The sequence below is a fragment of the Atractosteus spatula genome, unplaced genomic scaffold (genome assembly GCF_055471065.1).
Source record: "Atractosteus spatula isolate fAtrSpa1 unplaced genomic scaffold, fAtrSpa1.hap1 Scaffold_29, whole genome shotgun sequence".
In the NCBI taxonomy this organism is placed as follows: Eukaryota; Metazoa; Chordata; class Actinopteri; order Semionotiformes; family Lepisosteidae; genus Atractosteus; species Atractosteus spatula.
Window position 1 is genome coordinate 106,037 of NW_028296856.1, and position 10,923 is coordinate 116,959.

The 10,923-nt window shown below is 38.0% G+C and overlaps 1 non-coding gene across 1 annotated transcript; it reads left to right on the forward strand.

The window, feature by feature from the left end:
- Positions 1 to 205: 205 nt before the first annotated feature.
- On the forward strand, positions 206 to 287 carry trnas-gcu (transfer RNA serine (anticodon GCU)). The gene has a single exon. It is a non-coding gene; the product is annotated as a tRNA-Ser (tRNA).
- The last annotated feature ends 10,636 nt before the right edge of the window (positions 288 to 10,923 follow it).

Consider the following 10,923-nt stretch of genomic DNA (forward strand, 5'->3'; position numbering starts at 1 on the left):
GCACTTTTCATATCCAAGGAGATTAATGTGCTTTCCGTGTACAACAGGGTGTCCTCTATACTCGCCACTGAAGCACAGGACACGCCTGGTGGATTGACATCATTCAAGCAAAATAGTGAAATGGCAGGTGGAAGAGGAAAATGACCATCAAGAAGAAAGATGATCTTGAGCGCGCCAACTCATGTCCGAAGGGGCTGACTCCCTCGACAAGGTGGCCGAGTGGTTAAGGCGATGGACTGCTAATCCATTGTGCTCTGCACGCGTGGGTTTGAATCCCATCCTTGTCGTCTCGAGCTTTTGACTTGTGATCCGTTTCTATGTCGGGTTTGTGCACTTTTGCTACTGTAGTAGAGCAGTAATATTTCTAGCATTGGCTGAACATGGCTTACAACAGTAGCTGACAGACAATAGTCTCTTAATATTTAAGACACCTGAAGAAGGCTCCACGGCCGAAACATTGTGTTCTCTTTCTTCTTTTTTTCAGCATGGAATAAACCTATTACTTGGTCTTAATATTTAGGTTACACTTATGTTTTGTACTGCTTTCACCTGATATTAATAGTAGTCCTGATGAACGGTTTTGGGACATGGTGCATCTTGAAAAATGTTCCTGTTAATTTCAATTTGGAAAAACTGCACTCACCAGAAGCTGAAACAGGTCGTGTTTACATAATGCGCAAAGCAATAGCAATGTTTGGAGTTGAATCTAGATATGAGTCCTTACCTGTTACAGGAGGCGTTTTAGGACTTTTTTTTTACCCCAGATAAAGCTATCAATTAATCTTACATTTCTACTATATCAGTATTAGCAACATTATCTTTACCTAGCACTAAATGTAGCTTTAAATAAGAGTAAATTTTAAAATATATGTAAAAGTAAATGCTATTCCATATATTGTAACTTTGTGGTATTTAGAATGTTTATCTGAGGATGCAAGGGAAAGTATTATACCTTGGGAAACATCCAAGACAAAGGTAAAAGAGGCTCATATTTTAATAAAATTTTCGATCAAAAGAAAACCACAATCTGTATGATATTATCATTAATATCCCAAGATATCGACGTTCAGTTGAAAGATTTGAAGAAACTCTCCAAGAAGCAACTCCAGTAGCGGAGTTTTGATTTGAACCGATGTTTGCACCTCAATAATCCATTAGTCCTCGAAAGAAACAAAGACAGGGATGTTTTGAGTGTCACCGTGATCGTCTTCTCAATCCAAAAGAAAGGTTTTCTATGATCCTGATCCCACTAGCAAAAGAGTCAATTTCTGCCTGCACTGATATCCCTTCAAACGTTTTGTAAGATCTCTGGTAGAATATACAGTAGAATCCAGGTCTATTTCTTCTACTAAAAGAGACTATGGGAGTGAGTATTTTGATGTCGAACTGGGATTTAAATAGACAGAAACACTACACTACATTGGGCTACGCGTATGACAAAACGTGGGCGTTCTGAGTTGACCTTTCCATAGCTCAGTTACTACAGCGTAAAACTTTCAAAGAACAGCGAGCGATTGTTATGTCGCTGTTTTGAATCCGGCTCGAAGGATGGTGTTTTCTTGTTCCTTAATTAAAATGTGAAAATATCGAATTTGTCTTTCACTTTTACGTTCACCGAACGCTCAGCAAACAGAGAAGCAGAGGCTCCTGTTCTGATCTATCCTCACGTCTGATTGTCTTGCTTTGACCTTTAAAATGTGCAGTTGACGGTTCACTCTTCCTAACACAATTAAAGACCTGCGGAAAAGACTCGCTATCGGGAGTTTAGGTCAGTGGTAGCGTGCACGTACTCTATGAAGCGTCGATTTCAATCGCCGGCGTCTCCACTCTGGATTCTTTTTAAACGCGATATCTTTCCTTCCTCTTGTGACTTCCCTCGTGTGTGAATTTCAGGGAGACACATAAACCCTTTGTCTGAAGAGACAAAAGAGACATTTTTTTAAACCAGACAAAATGAAAGACGTAGTAATTATAGACACGTACAAAACACGTGAATCTAATTGAGAACATGTGGACCGGGGCGATGTATTACTAGTAGCGGCTCTGAGCTCACTGTAATGCAGTTGAGTAAGAGGATAGTAGGGACAGTGGCGCAATAGATACCGTGTCTGATTCCGGATTAGAAGTTTTTAGGTTCGATTCCTGCCTGGCTCGTGAAGCTTTTAAACCACGCTACTCAACACTGTCACCTAGTGTGTGCGGTCCTACACAACCTTACTATCGACTGGATGAGTCTCCAGTTAATTCCGCCTGTTTCACCACCGTTATTGTTGGACCACAGCCACAGATATGAGAAGACATACTGTTCCGAACAACTGTCTTAAATAATCACGTTGAAAAAGGTGACTAAGTTTTTTTTTCTTTAGCGTAACCTTACATTTGCCTATAAAGTTTACACTACTTTCTGTAGCCACAAATACCCAATATTTCTGCTGTTTCCTGAGAAACACGAGTATAGAGTTAAACACAATAAATAATACCACAAATCTATTCAGTTAACACCCAGATGTGACAGGGGTAACTTGCACCCCCTTTAAATATGTATTTCTTTAATTTCAGTTCTCTTCCCTCCCCAAGATACCTGCAAATTCACTATCGCGTATTAAAGGCTGTACATGCATTACCTGTAATACAGCTACTAACAAAGATATCCATTAAAGTTAATTATTAATAAATAATACTATTATTCATAAAGACATGTATTCATAAGATTCATCATGAATAGTTGTGGTGTCTGGAAAGCAACTGTAGTTAAATATAGAAAAAAAGAGTTGTAGTTATTGAGGTAATTTCAGGTAGAATGCAAGAACTAAAGTTAACTAGTCCCACAGTAATGCGTGGGGTCCTATCAATAGAAAAAAAAAATATTTGTATCCTGAAAACACAACAACCACAAAAGGAGAAGTATTCTGGGAACCTAGGTAAATCCCTGTAGTAGTTGAACAACTATAAAAACAAACAAAAAACTTGAAAACATAAAGAAAAAGAACATTAAAAAGATATCTGGGAAACAACAAAAACACAGAATCTAACTGTGAGAGCTTTTTCAAATTTTTGGTACTGCATCGTGCTCCTCTCGTCTAAGAAGATATCTCTGTGATATCTTTCTAAGAAAATAATTGCCCGGTGATATCGACTCAGGTACTCAGTTGTTACGTGCTGTAATTCGATATATGCAAAGCATATGTATTCCCTCCAATTATCAATAAGGTATTAAACATTACATGCCACTTTTTCTCTAGCTCATGTTCATGTTGGATCAGTGAGAAAGGCATGCCTGGTTGTGCTTGAACCAGCACTTTACTTTAATTTTAGTCCCGACCTGACCACACTAAGCAATTGTACCATAGAGACTCCAACAGGTTGGTTTTCTCCATTTACAGTTTTTAGGAAAAAAATAATCTGCATTTTTAAGCAAGATTGTATCTCAAATTTCACAAATTGTAAGTATTTCTTGAAAAACGTTGTTTCAGAAAGAAACTGAGTAGACGGGAATAGTCCAGTCAGTAGAATATTGAACTTCTCATCTCAGGGTCCCTATTCAGGCGGCTGATTTTCTTGCAACTACTTACAGATGCAGCCATTCAAAGTGCGCGGCACAGACACCGCGGTACAGATACCGCAGGTATGATGACACGGGATACCGCGGTGCGTGATTGGTTGACCGACAGGGGCACTCGTGGTCCGTTGGTCTGTCGTAGAAAGACTTACTGTAAACGTCTTTACTGTGCCCGTTGTAGATATTGAATTTTACCACTGAAGGGAAATCTTAGTAGCTGAGCATAAAAAGAATAGGAGCATACTGTAACGCGTGTGAAGGCCATAAACGATATTAATTTTGGAACGTAAACATACAGTATATAGCTGGTCTTGGTACTTTAAAGAAAAAAATACACACCGGTATTCCATTTCTCCCTAAACATTGTAAGCTTCGAAGTCTTTAACTAACGTGATACCGGAGTCAACAAGCATACTTTTAGAATTTGATTAAAAGGGAATATAATATGGAATCGCGTATCTCAAGAAATTAATAACGATATAATTATATTCATGTTGCAAAAGAACTGCAACGGACATAAAAACTCCCTTGCTTTTAACAGAGCGTTCCATAATTTCTAACTACGAAAATGCCAGGTGAAAGGATTTGTAAACATATTTTGTTAAAGCAAGTCAGTTTTTTCCACAACACATAAAAGACATTTTTCCAAGAAAGTTTAGCCTTTGTCACTAATGAAACCACTAAATAAAGACATAAATATAGAAATCTTAAGATTTGTTCTATTTAATGTTGGTAGCAGGATGAACTGTCAGAGTGTATATGTTGTCGCAGAGTTGCTGCAAGATGTTAACAGTGAAAAAGGTATTTAGAAATGAGTTATTTCAAGATGAAAATTTTCAGAATAATTGCAAATCTAGCAGGATAGAGAAAGCACAGAAAACTGGCAGTTAGATTGATCAGATTAGTATGAAAAGTCATTTAGCAAAGGGAATTAGAAGAGTGACAAACTAGTATACTTTAGATCTTTTTTTCTGAACCAGGGACAATCTGATCATGTTTCCCTATAACAATAATAAAAAACTTTATTTGATATATCACCATTAAAGGTGGCATCTCAAAGCAATACAGTAGATGTAAAAACAGATAAAAGGACCACAGATTACAAAGTAAATGAATATAAGAAAGACAAGCAGTTAGAGGTGCTACCAAAATTAGAAAATGAAGCAGATACAGACACTAAGTCTTCTGAAAAGAAAGGTTCTGAGGTTAGATTTAAACTGGCCTTGGTGTGTGTGTGTTTGTGTCTGTCTGTCCTGTGATGGACTGGCGCTATGTCCAGGGTGTATTCTGCCTTGTGTCCGTCACTTACTGGGATAGGCTCCAAATCCTCTGTACTGGATAAAGAGATTAGAAATGGATGGAAGTAAAGGCACTGTGTGGATGGAACTATACACAGTGTTAGAAACCCACTATGAAATGGCAGCATCTGGCTTAAGGAAACAGCCTTTCCACCTCTCTTGCACATCAGTATCCATACCTAGTTATTTAAACAAATTGCCTCTAATTATAAACATCTTAATATGCTGGCTCTGTGGATCCGCATCAGCTATGTTTGCCCATTCCTTCAATTCATGTGCATCCAACACACAGTTCAACGCTAGCAACTACACAAAATCTAAAATATGAGCTCTACTTGCCACTTACAGTACCAACAGTACCAGCTAACTTTAGTAGTGACATTTTCATGGATCTTTTTAACAATAAAATTTACAACATCAGACTTCAGACACAATTAAACAGGCCTCAAAAAAGTCTGGTACAAACATTTTCAGCATGGAATAAACCGTTACTTTAATGGTATAAACCTTAAATGGATTCATATTCTCAATAAGATTTGGTGCTCAGTAACATGACTTAGAAAATGACAGAAGACATACGTATCATGCTTATCCTTCTATTTTTCATAATCGTAAACTCCTTAAGGCAGTTACATTTTCTCTGTTCTGACCTGGAGTTACAGAGAAATTTAAATTCTAATAAGAGATTTGTAATGAGGAAAGTCATACCAATCACTCATACAGTACCAGGATTTGCAATTACAATACAAATACTTTCTTTCTGTATGTGTTTATTTTGCAGTTTGAGTCTATGGCATTCCTTTGGGGGTCTATACTCCAAGGCATGACTTTTTTATGTATAAACATCAGTATTTACTGCTATTAATTACTGTACGATTTATAGTTGAAATCTGAGCCTAGATATAAAGTTAGATATAAAGTTAAAATCTCGACAAAGCAATGTAGGAAATACAGAGAAAATAAATCCTTTCTGACATCTAAAATCAGTTTCGATCAAGGTCTCTAAAACGAACAAGAAAAAGAAGATTTTCGGAGGGCAATTATGCTGTGTTTATATAGAATAAGTGATTTATGAGCAATCTAATTTCTTGTTCGTTTAAAACAGTGAAATGTCAGCTGTAAAAGATCGCACCAGAAACAGCACTCTCTCTGCCTGTCATAGACGTTCAGGAAAGGCTGAATGAAGTCATGTCAAGTACAATAATTCGGAGATCAATAATAACAGTTGTAGGACAGTATATAAGGAGGATAAGGATTTTGAAGTTGACTCGAAATCTGATAGGTAACCAGTGCAAGGACTTGAAAACAGGTGTAATGCATCCCTGATAGGATTCTTGCTGTCATATTCTGAACATATTGAAGATTGCTCAGTGTGGATTTAATTTCCTCAGTGAACAGGATGTGCATTTATTAATTCTAGAAAAAAACTAGATTTCTCTAGTTCTTAGTTTCTCTAGTTCCCTTTAAAATAAACTATTATTCCACAATGCAGAGTATTACATGGCCAGTATTTACACATGATATTTGTGATTTAAAGAAATTAACACAAGCAGCTTTTGGAGATTTAAGTGTTGGCTGAGTTATTGCAGGATAAAAGATTAGAGATGTTGGCAAGAAGAAGATAGTTTGGGGAAAGCTGAGGAATACACTTATAACAAGAACACTTCCTAATGGGGTTAGGCATACTTTTGATGAAGATGATGAAGTTAACAGACTATATGTTTACATAGATACTGAAATAAGGATTGTATTTTAGATTATGTGTAGTTGCTGGCATTGAACTGTGTGTTGGATGCACATGAATTGAAGGAATGGGCAAACATAGCTGATGCGGATCCACAGAGCCAGCATATTAAGATGTTTATAATTAGAGGCAATTTGTTTAAATAACTAGGTATGGATACTGATGTGCAAGAGAGGTGGAAAGGCTGTTTCCTTAAGCCAGCAGTATAAAATATTTTATTCTCAGTGAGATGCTGCCATTTCATAGTGGGTTTCTAACACTGTGTATAGTTCCATCCACACAGTGCCTTTACTTCCATTTCTAATCTCTTTATCCAGTACAGAGGATTTGGAGCCTATCCCAGTAAGCAACGGACACAAGGCAGAATACACCCTGGACATAGCGCCAGTCCATCACAGGACAGACAGACACAAACACACACACACCAGGGCCAGTTTTCCCATAAACCAATTAACTTACCAGTATGTTTTGGAGTGCGAGAGGGAGTCATATCACACATATGGAGAAAAACCATGTAACCCAGAGAGAACATGTAAACCCCACACACACAGGATGGCAGGAATTGAACCTAGGACCCCAGTGCTGCAAGATAGCAATGCTAACCACTTTGCCACCATTATAAATGGATGGATATCTTAGTTATCTTTCTAGTTCACAGGTTTGCATGCATAATTTAATTTTGAAAGCCACTAAGACATCAGGTACTACTGTTGTATTTATGAAAAAGAAACAAAACAAAAAACATACTAACAACTGTGCCATCCTACTCCTTAGCTAATACATTTTATTATTCATAAACAGTTAACATTGTTAGCAAAATATTTTGAATTATATTTAACCCTATTTTTTCTTTAGTTTTGTATTTAACTTATTATATGATAGTCAGACTTAATGTATATTTGAACAATGAAAATATATTTTTACAAGATTTTACATTAAGCACTTAAAATTAATATGGTTAATAATAGTAAACTGTAACATGCTGTAACAAGATCGGTTAAACTGCGAAGAAAATGCTTTCAGAGAAAATGTTTCAGGTGTGAAGAACATAGATCTCCAATGCAATTTCAACCAAACCTGTTCCCACACACCCTGCCCCCACTACCATTAGAATATACACAAAGCACTCAAATCTTTCGAGCTAATGATCAGGTGACCCGAGAGAGAGCGAGAGAAACACCAAGGGGTGCGGAACCAGGGAACTATTTACATGGAAAACGGGCGATCTCCCCAGACTGTCCGCCCGTTTCACTGTTACCTGGATACCTCTTTATTTAGAACTCACAAACACTGATTTTTAGTTTAGAAGGATTCAAGTAGGGTTTTAAATGAAAGGCAGCGACCTTAATCAAGCCCAAATCACAATTGAACCCATTCAGAGCCTACATTACATTTTAGCGTTTCATTCTGAGCAGAAGACCCTCACACCTGAAGAAGGGGGAGGTGTTTTTCGCTGGAAATCTCGCCTGCTTCTACTTTACAACCGGAGTGCTGGCTGTGACGAATTAAACCGGTTTTACAAGTTTCAATCACAGACCATGTGACATGGGAGTCAGGAAACTCCACCGGATTTGATAACGCTATAAAAACGCTATAAAATAATGTGACTTGGCACAGAACAAGTTTACAGCACAGTTCAATAATAAATGCTGACCATGACTTTAGAAGCATAAATTGCCTTACACTCAATTTAAACACAAGCTGTCTTTAGCCCTCTAAGCTGGTTCATACAGAAATGTAGAGATCCAGGCTCAGAACACACAGCTTCATTAGCGAATACATATGCAGGACAACTAGAGAAGACGTTTTACAGAGGATGGATTTTTAGAAACATCCCATCAGTGACATCACTGAAGTCAACTCCTAGGTACTGTAACTGTCGTGTGGATAGTTTCACAAGAATCAGACAAAGGTTTAAGCATCGCTTGTTCTAGATAAAACTGCATAAAAAAAACAACAACCCATAATGTACTTCTTTGCGGCTCTGTTTGCCCAAATCATATATTCACAACGTGAAATCTAGAAAATAATATTACGTAACCAAAATCCGCAATATGGAAACAGATCCTGTGTAATTGTTGATAGATGATGTACTCGTAACATTTTTTCAAGACGAACTACAACATTTAAAAAATGACTTGTATGTACTTGATATCTCTAATCAATCCACGGGTCCCAGCACGAAACGAAACTAAAACGCATACCGTTTCGCGCTTCTTATTAGTTGCTCAAAAGTAATTTGACCTTATGAAATGCATAATATAAACCTAGAAACATATACGTGAGCAGTACTTAAGCACTGTAGTATCGGTGTTAAGACATACCTCTCAAATACTGTAAATCAAGTTAAAAATATCTCAAGACAGATTCTGGTCATAATGAAACCATGTTTTGTGTATGTTTTCTTTAAAGTACCGAGACCAGCCATATACTGTATGTTTATGTTCCAAAATTAATATCGTTTATGGCCTTCTCACGCGTTGCAGTATGCTCCTATTCTTTTTATGCTCAGCTACTAAGATTTCCCTTCAGTGGTAAAATTAGATATGAATAGTCAATACTTAAACGGGCACAGTTAAGACATTAAATATACATATACATACTGTATACAGTACAGTTTGCATACGGTAATATGTTTATGTTCCTAAATCAATCTCTTTTATGAGCATGTGAAAGGCATGGTGAATCACTGTACTTTGCATGATTGGAAACAAATGCGTGATTGCGAAATGCTGTGGTGTTACTTTTACAAAGATGGTCAATTAAAAAAAGAATGTTGACCAGGGCAATACTTTGAGTTTACACTTACAGCTTGTCCAAGGTCATTCATTATTAATACTATTAGTAATATCTTCGTTAAAGACTTTGATGGCCACAGCTCAAACATGAGAGGTTGAGCTTTATTAGCTCCACCTTGCGGAAATTCTGGATACTATTATTTTGCTTGTCGTATTATAGGAGAATTTACGGTAACTCGCGGTATTTACCGGTAGCTTGCGGTAGACTGCGTACAGCGTACCGCAAAATAATGCGGTATCGCCCGCGCATTTTGAATGGCTGCATCTGTATTCCATGCTGAAACGAGAAGGAAACACATTACATCAGAGGAGCCTTCTTTGGGTGTGATACAGAATAAACCTTTATTTGTTTCTTCCAAATTAATTTAAACCTCATCTCCAGCACCTAAACTCGTCAGTTGCTTTCAGTAGCTAAAGACACAGACCATACTGCTCCAGGTGAGGTTCAAAACCACAACCTCAGCATGACTTCGCTGTGCACTGCTGTATAAGCACTGCGCACAGACCAATTGCGCCACTGGAGCTGTATACCTCCCGCTCCTCATACAGACTACCGCTGCAAGAAAATAGGGTTTTGGTTGTGGATCCATCTCCACATGGGGGAAAGGGACAGTAAAATAGCAAGGAAAACACAAGAGAAGAAACTGAAAGAATTGTGCTCACTGCAAAGTAGAAAGGAAAGAGGTGGCCGGATACATAAAACAGCTAGGTGGATAATTTATAACGACGATAACATTTTTTTTAACTAAGTAGCCTTAATGGCAATACAGTGTTAGGAGTTCGGCTTTTCTTATTTCTTCTGCAGAACCAGCGGTATCGGAATATACTGATCCGCATAAGAAGCGCTTTCGGTTTCTGATAGATTTTATTGAGCACTGCTCTAAACTTTACATTTGCTCGGGCTGCTTATACGCTGCACAAGCCGGAGCGCGTACGTTTGGTGTCCGAAATGGACTGGCAGTGGCAGGTCGACTTGGTGGACATGAGAAAACACCACGAGTTCAATGACGGTTTCTGTTACATCTTAACGTGTATAGACATGCTGTCTAAATACGCTTCGGCCATGCCGCTGAAAACCAAGTCTGGAGGGGCCTTGACAGGCGCCTTCCGAAATATACTGCAAGAGGGGCGTGCTCCTAAAAAGCTACAAACGGACGAGGGTAAATAATTTCTTAACAGGACCTTCCAAAATTTTCTCAAACGTGAGAATATTGAACATTTCGTTACGGCCAGCGATGTGAAGGCTAGCGTGGTCGAGAGGTTTAACAGAACTATTAAAACAAAAATGTGGAGGTACCTGAGACACAAAAACACCTTTCGATATATCGACGTCCTATCAGATCTTATTTACGCTTATAACCATAGTTACCACACGACTATTAATCGAACCCCGGCTTCTGTTACGTCCGACATCTCCCTTGAGGTGTGGAGAACGGTCTATGACGAACACTTTAAGAGAAAACCGTCAAAGTTTTCATTTAATGTGGGTGATCGCGTGCGGGTGTCCAAAATTAAGGGAGTGTT